Consider the following 17,056-nt stretch of genomic DNA (forward strand, 5'->3'; position numbering starts at 1 on the left):
GAATAAACTTTCCTGGCTGGGGGAGCTGCGGAAGTAAGATACGTAGACTTACCCACAGTAGCTTTGGAGATCCATTTGTCTAGTTCTTCTCCAAACAAGGCCTCTCCTGTGAATGGTAGGCCTTCCACACCTTTCCTGGAGTCCGCATCAGCAGTCCACTGGCCTAGCCACAAGCCCCTGCGTGCTGACACTGCAATAGCGGTGGTGCATGCATTAAGCAAATATTTTTTATGGCCTCCACCATAAAGTTCGCAGAGTCTTGTATATGCTGCAGAATTAAAACAACATCCCCCCTAGACAAGGAATCTAACCCCTCAATTAGATTACCTGACCATTTAGCAATGGCTTTTGTGATCCACGCACATGCAATAGTGGGTCTTTGGGCCACCCCAGCAGCTGTGTACAATGATTTGAGTGTAGTCTCAATTTTACGATGAGCCGTGTCTTTTAGGGAGGCTGCACCAGGGACAGGCAATACAATTTTACGTGACAGCCTAGAGACTGATGCGTTCACTATCGGTGGATTTTCCCATTTTTTCCTCTCCTCTAGAGGAAAAGGAAAAGATGAGAGCAACCTTTTAGGGATTTGAAATTTCTTATCAGGATTAAGCCACAGTTCTTCAAACAGGGTATTCAATTCCTTTGACGCAGGAAAAGTGACTGAGGACTTCTTTTTTACATTCAAATAAGATTCCTCACACTTCTCTGACACCTTATCAGGAATTTGTACAACATCTCTGATAGCCTCTATAAGAGCCTCTATTCCCTGTGACAGAGTAGCATCCCCCCCCCCCCCTCCAAATCCACCTCACCCTCCTCCATGTCTGACCCGTCAGCGTCAGAGTCAGACTGCAGGATATGGGCCAGAGATCGTTTTTGCGGACAAATAGGTGGGTATTGAGACGTTGATTTGGGTACTGAGTCTCTATTCATAAACTCATCCACAGTCTGTCTTAAGTATTCCATCTCTTTCTCATTGCGGGATAGCTTTGTAGAAATATTTGAGATCATTCCTTTAATGGAAGTAACCCAATCCGGTTCAGCCCCGCTACTCTGGGATGGTGCACTGCCCTGAGTACCCAATAGTGAGCCCCTTGGTGAAGAGAAACACTCCGCTGTACAAGAAACACACTTTTTGCATGACATGTAAATGTGACAGCGCACACACACACACACACACACACACACACACACACACACACACACACACACACACACGAAAAGGTTAAGCACAAAGAGCCCTTCATGGAGACAGAGTTATTTGGAGCCAGCCCCCACCGCGCCCTTATCGCTAATGCCAAGCTTAGCCGGGTCGCAGACTAAGTACCCTGATAGGGGACTTAGTACACTAATAATCTCCCCCTGCTATGACCCCCTGGTACCGCTGAGGCAATCTGGAGTCTCTGGAGGAGCTGTGCGTCCCTGTCAGTCAGCGTCTGTGTCCACTGCAGAGGGAAAATGGTAAGCTGCTGGATCCTCTCATAGTGAAGGCCCAGCCCCTTCAATGGTGTGCGGTCTTCCCGCTTTTTTTATACTGGCTGAGGTAATCTGGTGCTTAAAATGGAAAGAAAACCGTTTTAAGGCTATTTTTGCCAGTGTGGGTACTGTGTACAGTGTACTGAGAAGCAGCTGTGTACTGTGTCTGGAGATGCATTCTGCCCCGGTTAGAAGCCGTGCGTCTCCATACCCTCATGCCACCATAATGGCCGGCGACCCGCTAGTCGGGACGCCAGCTTAGTACTCACCACTCTTCTTTCTTCTGGCTCTGTTAGGGGTGGCGGCGTGCTGCGGGAATGTACGCCCGCCGTGGTGGGGTTTGCAAATAGTTCCCTCAGGAGCTCAGTATCCTGTCAGCGGGGAATGGGACCATTAACCCTTCAAGAGGTTGCCCCCCCCCCAAGTCCCAACAAAGCAGACAGGCTGGTGCCAACCAGCCCTGTCTGAAAATGACAAAATATACAATAAATGCAGAAAACTCTTCCTCCGGGCACATTTTCTAAACTGAGTCTGGCAGGAGGGGTTATATAGGGAGGAGCCAGCCCACATTATCAAATTCTTAAAGAGGCTATGGCTCCTAGTGGACCTGTCTATACCCCATGGTACTAAATGAAACCCCAGTATCCTCTAAGACGTAAGAGAAATCATGTGTAATAAATGATGCAAGTAAAATTCCATTCACATGAATTTGACGGCAATGCCTGCTTGCGCTTGCAGAGATGGGATATGAGGATTATTTGGACGTACTATAATAGTTTGACAGTACAACATAGGCTGAGTACAGTAGAGGCACATGCGGACATAATTATGTATAGATGCATACTGGCACAGAGATGCATATATGTCTATCTAAGCTGCATTACATTATTTACAAATACATGCTGATGATGATGACAAGATTGGTTGCCACCATGAATGGACTGCTTGGCTGACTGGAAAAGCACCATTGATGCGGACAGGTGCAGTCTATGGGGGGTCATTCCGAGTTGATCGCACGTAGCAACTTTTTGCTGCCCGTGCGATCAACTCGACGCCACATATGGGGGAGGGCTTTTTTGCATAGCAAGGCTGCGAACGCTTGTGCAGCCCTGCTATGCAAAAACAGTTTTGTATAGAACTAGGCCAGGGCAACAGTTACTTACCCTGTGTGATCGATCCAGCGATGCAGGTCCTGGAATTGGCGTGAGACATCCGCCCTCCAAACACCTGGACACGCCTGCGTTGGACTCACCACTCCCAGAAAACGGTGAGTTGCCCCTCCGGTACGCCTTCCTGCTGTCAATCTTCTTGCGATCGCGCAAGCAATCGCTTTCTTCATTCTTCTGGTCGTTGCCCGGTGGCAGCCGTCGCTGGGCAACGACGCACAAGCACATTGCGGCCACTGCGCAGGCGCAGACCCGACCCGTTCGCTCCGCTGTGACAACCAGCAGTGTGCGAACAGGTCGAAATAGCCCCCTTTGTTACTTGTGCATATATTATGTTTCTGTGTGAGTGTTTTAGTAATATTTTTGTATAATCATATATACAGTAAGATTGAGAGCTGTATCTGAACACTCATAGTGAACGCATATTTTACAAGAGGAAAAAAAAGAGTTCAAAACATAGGTGTATGCAACTTGTGCAATTTATACAAGTTCACCAAGAGCTGACACATAGCATTAAACCATATGCCCAGATTTATCAAGCTTTGGAGAGTGATACATAGCACTGGGATAAAGTACCAGCCAATCAGCTCCTTACTGCCATGTTACAGGCTGTGTTTGAAAAATGACAGCTAGGAGGTGATTAGTAATTAGTATCCAGCCCAGATGTGCGGTTCAGTCTACCTGAAATACAAAGACACCTGAACTCAGGGGTACCACCAGTGGTGCAAGTGGGCGGGTACGGGTGGGTACGGCGTACCCGTAAGAATTTCGCCGTGGGTACGCCGTACCCACAGCGACGGGCCGCCGCTCCTCTTCCTTCCCTCCCTCCCCTGCTCCACGCCGCACCCGCCGTCCCCGCCGCACCGCCGCTGATGTGAGGGAAGGAGAGCGCAGCCTGGCCTCTCCTTCCCCTCAGTCTCCGGTGGGTGTTTCAGTTTACTTCAGCGCCGATCCGTGAGCCAATCAGAGCTCGCACCCGCGAGCTCTGATTGGCTCACGGATCGGCGCTGAATTAAACTGAGACACCCGCCGGAGACTGATGGGAACGAGAGGCCAGGCTGCGCTCTCCTTCCCTCACATGACAGACAGGACGGCGACGGCAGCGGCAGCGGTGAGTAGGGGAGGGGGGAATGTTTACCTGGCACTGGGGGGGCATGTTAGACCTGGCACTGGGGGCATATCTGGCACAGGGGGGCATATATACCTGGCACTGGGGGATATCTGGCACTGGGGGGGCATGTTATACCTGGAACTGGGGGATATCTGGCACTGGGGGCATATCTGGCACAGGGGGGGTATATATACCTGGCACTGGGGGATATCTGGCATAGGGGGGCATGTATACCTGGCACTGGGGGATATCTGGCACTGGGGGCATATCTGGCACAGGGGGGCATATATACCTGGCACTGGGGGATATCTGGCACAGGGTGGCATGTATACCTGGCACTGGGGGATATCTGGCACTGGGGGCATATCTGGCACAGGGGGGGTATATATACCTGGCACTGGGGGATATCTGGCACAGGGGGGCATATATACCTGGCACTGGGGGATATCTGGCACAGGGGGGCATGTATACCTGGCACTGGGGGATATCTGGCACTGGGGGCATATCTGGCACAGGGGGGCATATATACCTGGCACTGGGGGATATCTGGCACTGGGGGCATATCTGGCACAGGGGGGCATATATACCTGGCACTGGGGGATATCTGGCACAGGGGGGCATGTATACCTGGCACTGGGGGCATATCTGGCACTGTAGGGGCATTTCTGTATCTGGCACGGGGGGCAATGTATATCTGACACAGTGGGGGCATTTGTGTATCTAGCACTGTGGGGCAATGTGTATCTGACACTGTGAGGCAATGTACGGCACTCTGGGGGCATTTCTGTATCTGGCACTGTGGGGCAATGTGTATCTGGCACTGTGGGGCAATGTGTATCTGGCACTCTGGGGACATTTGTGTATCTGGCACTGTGGGGCAATGTGTATCTGGCACTGTGGGGTTATATGTATCTGGCACTGTGGGGCAATGTATATCTGGCACTGTGGGGCAACGTGTATCTGACACTATTGGGGTCATACGTGTATCTGCCCCTCCCCCATATGTGTATCACGCCCCCATTTTCATTGGCCACGCCCCATGCGGCATTTGGCCACACCCATTTTTTGCAGTCTATGGGGGGTCATTCCGAGTTGATCGCACGTAGCAACTTTTTGCTGCCCGTGCGATCAACTCGACGCCACATATGGGGGAGGGCTTTTTTGCATAGCAAGGCTGCGAACGCTTGTGCAGCCCTGCTATGCAAAAACAGTTTTGTATAGAACTAGGCCAGGGCAACAGTTACTTACCCTGTGTGATCGATCCAGCGATGCAGGTCCTGGAATTGGCGTGAGACATCCGCCCTCCAAACACCTGGACACGCCTGCGTTGGACTCACCACTCCCAGAAAACGGTGAGTTGCCCCTCCGGTACGCCTTCCTGCTGTCAATCTTCTTGCGATCGCGCAAGCAATCGCTTTCTTCATTCTTCTGGTCGTTGCCCGGTGGCAGCCGTCGCTGGGCAACGACGCACAAGCACATTGCGGCCACTGCGCAGGCGCAGACCCGACCCGTTCGCTCCGCTGTGACAACCAGCAGTGTGCGAACAGGTCGAAATAGCCCCCTTTGTTACTTGTGCATATATTATGTTTCTGTGTGAGTGTTTTAGTAATATTTTTGTATAATCATATATACAGTAAGATTGAGAGCTGTATCTGAACACTCATAGTGAACGCATATTTTACAAGAGGAAAAAAAAGAGTTCAAAACATAGGTGTATGCAACTTGTGCAATTTATACAAGTTCACCAAGAGCTGACACATAGCATTAAACCATATGCCCAGATTTATCAAGCTTTGGAGAGTGATACATAGCACTGGGATAAAGTACCAGCCAATCAGCTCCTTACTGCCATGTTACAGGCTGTGTTTGAAAAATGACAGCTAGGAGGTGATTAGTAATTAGCATCCAGCCCAGATGTGCGGTTCAGTCTACCTGAAATACAAAGACACCTGAACTCAGGGGTACCACCAGTGGTGCAAGTGGGCGGGTACGGGTGGGTACGGCGTACCCGTAAGAATTTCGCCGTGGGTACGCCGTACCCACAGCGACGGGCCGCCGCTCCTCTTCCTTCCCTCCCTCCCCTGCTCCACGCCGCACCCGCCGTCCCCGCCGCACCGCCGCTGATGTGAGGGAAGGAGAGCGCAGCCTGGCCTCTCCTTCCCCTCAGTCTCCGGTGGGTGTTTCAGTTTACTTCAGCGCCGATCCGTGAGCCAATCAGAGCTCGCACCCGCGAGCTCTGATTGGCTCACGGATCGGCGCTGAATTAAACTGAGACACCCGCCGGAGACTGATGGGAACGAGAGGCCAGGCTGCGCTCTCCTTCCCTCACATGACAGACAGGACGGCGACGGCAGCGGCAGCGGTGAGTAGGGGAGGGGGGAATGTTTACCTGGCACTGGGGGGGCATGTTAGACCTGGCACTGGGGGCATATCTGGCACAGGGGGGCATATATACCTGGCACTGGGGGATATCTGGCACTGGGGGGGCATGTTATACCTGGAACTGGGGGATATCTGGCACTGGGGGCATATCTGGCACAGGGGGGGTATATATACCTGGCACTGGGGGATATCTGGCATAGGGGGGCATGTATACCTGGCACTGGGGGATATCTGGCACTGGGGGCATATCTGGCACAGGGGGGCATATATACCTGGCACTGGGGGATATCTGGCACAGGGTGGCATGTATACCTGGCACTGGGGGATATCTGGCACTGGGGGCATATCTGGCACAGGGGGGGTATATATACCTGGCACTGGGGGATATCTGGCACAGGGGGGCATATATACCTGGCACTGGGGGATATCTGGCACAGGGGGGCATGTATACCTGGCACTGGGGGATATCTGGCACTGGGGGCATATCTGGCACAGGGGGGCATATATACCTGGCACTGGGGGATATCTGGCACTGGGGGCATATCTGGCACAGGGGGGCATATATACCTGGCACTGGGGGATATCTGGCACAGGGGGGCATGTATACCTGGCACTGGGGGCATATCTGGCACTGTAGGGGCATTTCTGTATCTGGCACGGGGGGCAATGTATATCTGACACAGTGGGGGCATTTGTGTATCTAGCACTGTGGGGCAATGTGTATCTGACACTGTGAGGCAATGTACGGCACTCTGGGGGCATTTCTGTATCTGGCACTGTGGGGCAATGTGTATCTGGCACTGTGGGGCAATGTGTATCTGGCACTCTGGGGACATTTGTGTATCTGGCACTGTGGGGCAATGTGTATCTGGCACTGTGGGGTTATATGTATCTGGCACTGTGGGGCAATGTATATCTGGCACTGTGGGGCAACGTGTATCTGACACTATTGGGGTCATACGTGTATCTGCCCCTCCCCCATATGTGTATCACGCCCCCATTTTCATTGGCCACGCCCCATGCGGCATTTGGCCACACCCATTTTTTGCAGTCTATGGGGGGTCATTCCGAGTTGATCGCACGTAGCAACTTTTTGCTGCCCGTGCGATCAACTCGACGCCACATATGGGGGAGGGCTTTTTTGCATAGCAAGGCTGCGAACGCTTGTGCAGCCCTGCTATGCAAAAACAGTTTTGTATAGAACTAGGCCAGGGCAACAGTTACTTACCCTGTGTGATCGATCCAGCGATGCAGGTCCTGGAATTGGCGTGAGACATCCGCCCTCCAAACACCTGGACACGCCTGCGTTGGACTCACCACTCCCAGAAAACGGTGAGTTGCCCCTCCGGTACGCCTTCCTGCTGTCAATCTTCTTGCGATCGCGCAAGCAATCGCTTTCTTCATTCTTCTGGTCGTTGCCCGGTGGCAGCCGTCGCTGGGCAACGACGCACAAGCACATTGCGGCCACTGCGCAGGCGCAGACCCGACCCGTTCGCTCCGCTGTGACAACCAGCAGTGTGCGAACAGGTCGAAATAGCCCCCTTTGTTACTTGTGCATATATTATGTTTCTGTGTGAGTGTTTTAGTAATATTTTTGTATAATCATATATACAGTAAGATTGAGAGCTGTATCTGAACACTCATAGTGAACGCATATTTTACAAGAGGAAAAAAAAGAGTTCAAAACATAGGTGTATGCAACTTGTGCAATTTATACAAGTTCACCAAGAGCTGACACATAGCATTAAACCATATGCCCAGATTTATCAAGCTTTGGAGAGTGATACATAGCACTGGGATAAAGTACCAGCCAATCAGCTCCTTACTGCCATGTTACAGGCTGTGTTTGAAAAATGACAGCTAGGAGGTGATTAGTAATTAGCATCCAGCCCAGATGTGCGGTTCAGTCTACCTGAAATACAAAGACACCTGAACTCAGGGGTACCACCAGTGGTGCAAGTGGGCGGGTACGGGTGGGTACGGCGTACCCGTAAGAATTTCGCCGTGGGTACGCCGTACCCACAGCGACGGGCCGCCGCTCCTCTTCCTTCCCTCCCTCCCCTGCTCCACGCCGCACCCGCCGTCCCCGCCGCACCGCCGCTGATGTGAGGGAAGGAGAGCGCAGCCTGGCCTCTCCTTCCCCTCAGTCTCCGGTGGGTGTTTCAGTTTACTTCAGCGCCGATCCGTGAGCCAATCAGAGCTCGCACCCGCGAGCTCTGATTGGCTCACGGATCGGCGCTGAATTAAACTGAGACACCCGCCGGAGACTGATGGGAACGAGAGGCCAGGCTGCGCTCTCCTTCCCTCACATGACAGACAGGACGGCGACGGCAGCGGCAGCGGTGAGTAGGGGAGGGGGGAATGTTTACCTGGCACTGGGGGGGCATGTTAGACCTGGCACTGGGGGCATATCTGGCACAGGGGGGCATATATACCTGGCACTGGGGGATATCTGGCACTGGGGGGGCATGTTATACCTGGAACTGGGGGATATCTGGCACTGGGGGCATATCTGGCACAGGGGGGGTATATATACCTGGCACTGGGGGATATCTGGCATAGGGGGGCATGTATACCTGGCACTGGGGGATATCTGGCACTGGGGGCATATCTGGCACAGGGGGGCATATATACCTGGCACTGGGGGATATCTGGCACAGGGTGGCATGTATACCTGGCACTGGGGGATATCTGGCACTGGGGGCATATCTGGCACAGGGGGGGTATATATACCTGGCACTGGGGGATATCTGGCACAGGGGGGCATATATACCTGGCACTGGGGGATATCTGGCACAGGGGGGCATGTATATCTGGCACTGGGGGATATCTGGCACTGGGGGCATATCTGGCACAGGGGGGCATATATACCTGGCACTGGGGGATATCTGGCACTGGGGGCATATCTGGCACAGGGAGGCATATATACCTGGCACTGGGGGATATCTGGCACAGGGGGGCATGTATACCTGGCACTGGGGGCATATCTGGCACTGTAGGGGCATTTCTGTATCTGGCACGGGGGGCAATGTATATCTGACACAGTGGGGGCATTTGTGTATCTAGCACTGTGGGGCAATGTGTATCTGACACTGTGAGGCAATGTACGGCACTCTGGGGGCATTTCTGTATCTGGCACTGTGGGGCAATGTGTATCTGGCACTGTGGGGCAATGTGTATCTGGCACTCTGGGGACATTTGTGTATCTGGCACTGTGGGGCAATGTGTATCTGGCACTGTGGGGTTATATGTATCTGGCACTGTGGGGCAATGTATATCTGGCACTGTGGGGCAACGTGTATCTGACACTATTGGGGTCATACGTGTATCTGCCCCTCCCCCATATGTGTATCACGCCCCCATTTTCATTGGCCACGCCCCATGCGGCATTTGGCCACACCCATTTTTTGGCGCGCGCGCCTTCGGCGCGCGCACACAGTACCCGTAAGACATTTTTTCTACTTGCACCACTGGGTACCACGTATAATCAAGTCCCAGTTTGGAATCACTTTATGGGTCCGAGTGGAACCAAGTCCCTGCTTAGGTCTGTTGTCAGATCGGGACTCGGAATTAAAAACTGATCTCAGATTTTGTATTGCATTTAAACAAGTCCATATTACATGATTTTAGAAATGGTGTTATCATTTTGCTTTTTTAAATCAATGGTATCAAGTTTTATTGATTTTAAAGGGATCCAAAACTGAACCAAAAACTAAATTCGAACCAAAATACTTGAGGGTGGTTTTGCCAAAGCCAAAACATGATGATAAAACGCTGGAGACCGTGCACATCTCTAGTCTCCAGTAACTCTAACAATGCCATTGTTAGACAAACAACTAGCCTACAAATATAGGGGGTAATTCCAAGTTGATCGCAGCAGGAATTTGGTTAGCAATTGGGAAAAAACCATGTGCACTGCAGGGAAGGCAGATATAACATGTGCAGAGAGAGTTAGATTTGGGTGTGGTGTGTTCAATCTGCAATCTAAATTGCAGTGTAAAAATAAAGCAGCCAGTATTTACCCTGCACAGAAACAAAATAACCCACCCAAATCTAACTCTCTCTGCACGTTATATCTGCCTCCCCTGCAGTGCACATGATTTTGCCCAACTGCTAAAAAATTTCCTGCTGTGATCAACTTGGAATTACCCCCATAGAATTTTGCAGTTATATTACCTGTATATCACTTTGCCACTGCATGGAACAGATTAAAGCAGAAAGATCTGTGTAACAGATCTAACGTGTAACTTGTGTGGGGGTTGTGAATAAAGACTTCATTAAATTGTTCTCCAGCAAACAAAGTATACGGTAACGAAAGGCAATTCAATTTACAATCCTGCTAATGCACATCACATTGCAATATCTCCCGTGACTGTTGTGGAGCACGAAAGCTCCTATTGACATTTCAGTTACGTTGATTGTGATAGTTCCTGCCCAACAACCGGTGCAGGTTGTCTCATGCCTGGCCCATGTATCTGAGATTTATGTGGCTTATGTACACATGGATACTGTACACATACAGAGTCTCAATTGAAAGCCCATGTCCACAACCACATCCCATGTGTGACAGATGGCCGCACCGGCCTTAACATGTGTGGCTTAAATAGAAAATACAAAACACAAATGCCTAATCCTCTTCTGCACAGGGTTACAGTTCTGTATGGCAGATTAACTCTGTACTATAAGAGTCTGATGTAATGTTATTTAGAAGAGACCATAATGGATTGCATCATTTATTGCCGTAACCTATAAATTATCAATAAAATCACGTATCAAACTAATGTCGTGAAGGCTGAGGGCCCTATTTGCCACAATACGGAATAAAAATGCAAAAGTGATCAAATAATTTTAACTAAAACTTCGTAATGTCAAACATTTTCATGCAAATTTAGCAATATGCTCTTATTTTCCACTGTGGGTGCTGTACATGTGCGCATACTGGCAGATGGATGCGGTTTCGGAGGATACCTCTTCAAAAGAGTCTGCGGTACAGTCAGTGGTGCTGAGAGGGTACAAATTACCTGGGCCCTGGTCTGATGGATGGGCCCAGTGGGGGCCCGGGCCCCCTCCCCCTTGCCTGGCAGCAGCAGCTGCAGCTCTTCTCCTCAGCCCAGCACACGCTGCTGTGTGGCCAGGGAGGTGTTTAAAATACAATTTTTATCAGTATTTTTTCTAAACGTGAATGACCACACCTCCTGTGATTAGGCTACGCTCCTGTAAAGTACCTGGGCCCAGAATGCTCTCTTCTGCCCTGGGTACAGTAGCCCATACAGTAGGTTGCTATGGGTTAATGCCATCTTCAGCATGGTAAAACCCACAGCATGGCGGCTAGACTGCGGTTGTAAATGAAGGGACCGCAAAAGATATCGGATCGTGGTCTTTCCATGTTAATTCTGGGGATTCCTCAAAATGGGTATTTATGGGGGATTTGTCGCAATTTCAGTTAAATAAATATTCCCTGTGAGTGTGCTTGCAGCCCTTGGCTTCAGATAAGATTTCATGAGGATCCCAGACATTTAAACTGTTCTATATCACTTGTTTTGTCTCTAACAGTTTTGGTTAATAGATCTGAATGTTTTATTGAGGTTTTTGCTGACACAAGACTTGAAAATGGTATAGTAGCATATTGGAGATTATGGGTTCACACAAGTCAGCTGCATTGTGTGTTTGGAAATAAGCAGAGGCTTTGGCCGCATCTATGTGGCAGCACCATCTGTCTGGTTGTGAAAGTACTGTACCTGTTATCACTATCAGTGCACATTTGCACCAGTCATATATCTGTCTGAAATCAGATGTATCTCTGTGTACACTCAAAACTTAATAGCCTGAAATTCCCTGTATACTGTATGTCCATGACATGTCCACAGAACACTAAGTATATGCTCAGGTACCACCCAGTTACACCCATTTAGCAATGAGGCTGAGATGTGCAGACGTTTGCTCAGCTTGAGTGCAAGCACAGTGCCAAAAACGGTAAGTTCCGTCCAACAAATGGACCTGCATCCAACTCTGGATCAGGCACTGTATATAAACGCAGCAACTAGTACTAGTATTGTGGTACCCGGGCAAATAAAGGACAATGTTATTGGGTGAGTAGATGATCTTTTACCTGGTGATTATGTCCGCTTTACACTATCTGTGTACCGGGATACCAACTTAAGATGGAAGTTCGTTCACGATACTTCGGAGATGTAAGGGATATACGTCTGCACAAGTGGGTTGTTCAGGGAGCAGTCAACTCAACTTCGGTTTATTAAAGGCAGTGGGAAAATCAAACAACTTGAATAATAGTAATACGTTACAGTAAATCATCAAGTACAGATAATAAACAGTTGGTCTTCACACCGTAGATTATGCCAATACTGTCATAGACTGTTTAATTATTCAGGTGTTGCATATCCCATCACCGTCCTTCTCAGCAGTTATGCACGTTTACCTGAATTGGTTATATTGACTTATTATACTATTCAAACCTTAACTCAAATATTCAAGCTGTTACCATCAAAATATGCATGCATAAGAAAAACAGTTTGTTACCAGTTACAATTATCTGATTACCCTTACTGAGTATCCCATGTATTCAGAAGTATTAGTACAACTTATGTTCTTCCGCCTGTGCACAGGTCTGTAACCCCCTTTAGAGTGTGTCCACACGTGGATATATATGCATATATATATTTAGTCTTTCTTAGACATGTCCCTGTAGTGTAAATAAAGGCCTGTCCTCTCTGTGGCCACACTGAGGGAAAACTGATCCACTGCCTTTCCCATTCACTCTGGGTAGTTCTGTTCAGGCCTCCTTTGCACTGTAACCTGGCTGTCACAGTTCATCTGATGTACAATGTCACTGGTCTGTAAGGCCTGGCAGATAAGCATCGGTGGCACTAGCACTGTGTGTGCTGTCCTTTCTACTAAGACTTAGGGCATTTAATGTAAGAGGAGGCAGTTTGTGCTATTGCTGGCAACAAGTTATGCTGTGCCACAGACAAAAGTGGTTCTATACTCCTGGAGTAGTGCCAGCTGCAATGTTTGTAGACAGTGTGTGAGCAGGGAGCCTGTTTACTTGTACAGAATCCTCCCTGAGGATGGAGTTACCTCTCAGTGCTGTCTCTGGCTGCTGTATTCACAGCACTGTCTCTGCATGGATAGGGCATTCTCTGTAGCTGCTACTTCCTCTGTTCTTATATGGGCAGTGAGCTGTTACTGATGAAACCTCACTGATCTCACTCCCTCTCTCTCCAGAGGAGTTCCTTGCTGTTGCTGCTGGGACTTGCACAATGATACTAGGGCTGACAGGATACTCTGGAACTGACACACAGGAACTCAGCCTCTGCAACTCACTCAGGATCCCACTGCTTGTTCTGCTGTCCTCTCTGCTGTCCCAGCTTACAGCACCCCCCAGTCCTCACACCAATCTCTCCATCACTCCACCCTTCCTCTGGGTTCTCTCTAGGGATTGGCCAATCAGATGAGAGGTGTGGGCTGTGTCCTCCATCACACCATCCACTGTTGCTAGGCTCCAAGAAAAAGGGGGGAAAGGGTAAAGCTGCAGGTTATGTCTGTTTATATGGCAGCCCAGAGTATACAGCTGTCCTTTTTGGCAAAAAGTCTGGGCTACACAGGTTCTCATAGGGTCCTACATGGAGCACCTGGTACAATAAGGCAATGTACATGTCAGTTGAAGGGAGCACGAGTCCTGTAAGTTCTGGGGGATACCACACTCAACCCCGCTTGAATGATGCGTGTCCTCACGCATTCGTCTCTCCACATAGTCATAAAGTCATTATTTTTTTTTTTTCACAACATTGACATTTTACTGACATGAAATACATTGGGTTGCAGGTACTGAAACAATTATGTTTTAAACCTCAATGCATTTAGTAACTGTAGAGCAAACAAGTTTGAAAATCACATTAGTATAATCATTACAGATCAGACATGAGAAGGGTCTATAACTAATGGGCTAGAACCCCTGTGCGCCTCTTCCCTGGCTTTCTCGATGCCTGCTGCAACAGTGAGATAAATTCTTCACCACTCATTGAGGTGTACTCATAGTCAGGACGATGCAACTCTGGAAAGAGCCATTTCACGGCCTCTTTAGCTTCCCCCTGGGTTTTTGCAGGATGGTGAGGTTTAGGGATGAGCATAACTGAATCTGATGCATTGGGTTTAGAGGATTCTAAGTCTTCCTCTGTGGCCTTGTGGGTCACTACTTCTACTTCCCGGTCCTGATCAGTAGCGTTTGAATGAGCCGGATTGAGGTAGGCCGTATTGGAATTGGTGTCTTCCATCATCGTAGGTCCACACCGAAACGACCGAACAGTTTCTTGCAGGTTCTGTTGCGTATATCCACTTGGTTTCTCAAGGTTAGCTGTTCTTCCCAATAATGCACTCTGCGATTCGGCATTAGGATCCTGTTGACTGCATACAGATGGCCTCTGGTTTACACTTTCTGTCACGTTTTCTGTGGAATACATTCCATCTCCATGGCATCGGTAGTGACGTGGATGACCTCCACGGTGTGGATGGCACCAATAATGCCTGCGATCTGCTGCATACCTGCTGCCCTTCACTGGAGCACCACCTGGACCCGTGACGTTGATTGCTCGTAGACCTTTCTCTCCCCTGATTATGTCAAATTCCACCATCTCTCCCTCTCCCAGGCTGCGATAGTATTTTCTGGGGTTGTTCCTCTGTATGGCCGTATAATGAATGAATGTATCTTGCTTGGTGTCATCACGATTGATGAATCCATACCCACGTCGCACATGAAACCAGATGACCTTTCCTGAAATTTTCCTTGTGTGGACAGGAGTGTCGGTATTTAATATGTCGGTTAACTCATCTGCATTTATATGGCATTGCCTGCCATAGTGTGGCCATCCTTCTTCAGAGGTTGGTTTTAACCTTATTGTGTCCCCCGAGGCTCGGTCTCCGTCCTCGGGGCATTGGAGTTTAAATGTTCGATCTGGTCGCAGTTCCTCTCAATATGCCCTATTGCCTGGCATCGATGACAAACGGGACGACCCTGGCTGTCGAACTGGTCTGAAGGCCGCCGCCCGTACTCTGGAGGTGGTTCCCAGCGTCTTCTGGCCGACCTCTGTCGCTCGGACCTCCATCTAGGTTCTCCAGAATTGGGTGTCGGTGGTCTCGCTAGGAGTCGCATTTCTCTCTGGATCTCTGCCATCCCCACCGTTAACTCTTCCATCTGCTTGCGTAGGGTTTGTATCTGATCTCCTGAGGGGTGCTGACTACTCTGCACCACTGGATCTCTGACTCGTTTCGGTCTTTCGGGACTGGAAGCAGTAGCTCCCATCAGCTCTGAGGATTCTCTGAAGTCCACCAGCTCTGGGTACTCTTCTTCTCTTCCCGATTGGTTGCCAGTTATTGTGATGGCGGCTTCCTTGAAGTCTAGGAAGGTTTTCCCCGGCATTTGCATTTTGAGTAGTCGTAGTTGGGTTTTGACACTCTCCCTTGAGGCTCCTTCAATAAACTGAATCGTTAGCGCTTCGTCTGCATTTCTGACTTCATCTTTGTCAACTGCTTGGATCGCTCTTAGTGTTTCTTGTAAACTCAGGGCGTAGTCTCGGAGGGTCTCGCCCGGTTGCTGTTTGCGCGCATACAGCTTCATTTTTAACTCGGGGAGGGTTTTTGTCTCAAAAGTAGTGGACAATCTCTTTAAGATCTGGTCTACCTCTTTCTTGTTTTCAGTGGGCCAGGATATGACTTCTCTTAGAGCTGACCCTGTGAGTTGACCTACCAGAATCTCGACTTTCTGCTGTTCGTTCAAGGTATACAACCGGAACATAGATTTGAGTTTATTTTTGAATTCTGTAAACGTGGTACACTGTGGCTTGTTGGCATCTCCGCTATAGGTTGGAAGCCACGGCGCCCCAAAGTAGTAGGGTAAGGTTATTGGAGCATTCGGTGTCGTTGCCGGGGTTGCCTGTTGTTCTTGTTCCTGGTTCTGTACTACCGGTGGTGCTCCTCCTCCTGCAGCCTGTTGTTGTTCCATCTTTCAATTAGTGAGTTTTCTCCTGATTGCACTCGGATCCTGTTCGTTGACGCCAAATGTGGTACCCGGGCAAATAAAGGACAATGTTATTGGGTGAGTAGATGATCTTTTACCTGGTGATTATGTCCGCTTTACACTATCTGTGTACCGGGATACCAACTTAAGATGGAAGTTCGTTCACGATACTTCGGAGATGTAAGGGATATACGTCTGCACAAGTGGGTTGTTCAGGGAGCAGTCAACTCAACTTCGGTTTATTAAAGGCAGTGGGAAAATCAAACAACTTGAATAATAGTAATACGTTACAGTAAATCATCAAGTACAGATAATAAACAGTTGGTCTTCACACCGTAGATTATGCCAATACTGTCATAGACTGTTTAATTATTCAGGTGTTGCATATCCCATCACCGTCCTTCTCAGCAGTTATGCACGTTTACCTGAATTGGTTATATTGACTTATTATACTATTCAAACCTTAACTCAAATATTCAAGCTGTTACCATCAAAATATGCATGCATAAGAAAAACAGTTTGTTACCAGTTACAATTATCTGATTACCCTTACTGAGTATCCCATGTATTCAGAAGTATTAGTACAACTTATGTTCTTCCGCCTGTGCACAGGTCTGTAACCCCCTTTAGAGTGTGTCCACACGTGGATATATATGCATATATATATTTAGTCTTTCTTAGACATGTCCCTGTAGTGTAAATAAAGGCCTGTCCTCTCTGTGGCCACACTGAGGGAAAACTGATCCACTGCCTTTCCCATTCACTCTGGGTAGTTCTGTTCAGGCCTCCTTTGCACTGTAACCTGGCTGTCACAGTTCATCTGATGTACAATGTCACTGGTCTGTAAGGCCTGGCAGATAAGCATCGGTGGCACTAGCACTGTGTGTGCTG

At 49.2% G+C, this 17,056-nt stretch overlaps 1 protein-coding gene across 2 annotated transcripts in view; it reads right to left on the reverse strand.

Moving 5' to 3' along the window:
* NEURL1 (neuralized E3 ubiquitin protein ligase 1) overlaps positions 1-17,056 on the reverse strand; it is a 556,453-nt gene that overhangs the window by 390,344 nt on the left and 149,053 nt on the right. The gene's annotated exons all lie outside the window — the stretch shown is intronic.

Source organism: Pseudophryne corroboree, chromosome 3, assembly GCF_028390025.1.
Source record: "Pseudophryne corroboree isolate aPseCor3 chromosome 3, aPseCor3.hap2, whole genome shotgun sequence".
In the NCBI taxonomy this organism is placed as follows: Eukaryota; Metazoa; Chordata; class Amphibia; order Anura; family Myobatrachidae; genus Pseudophryne; species Pseudophryne corroboree.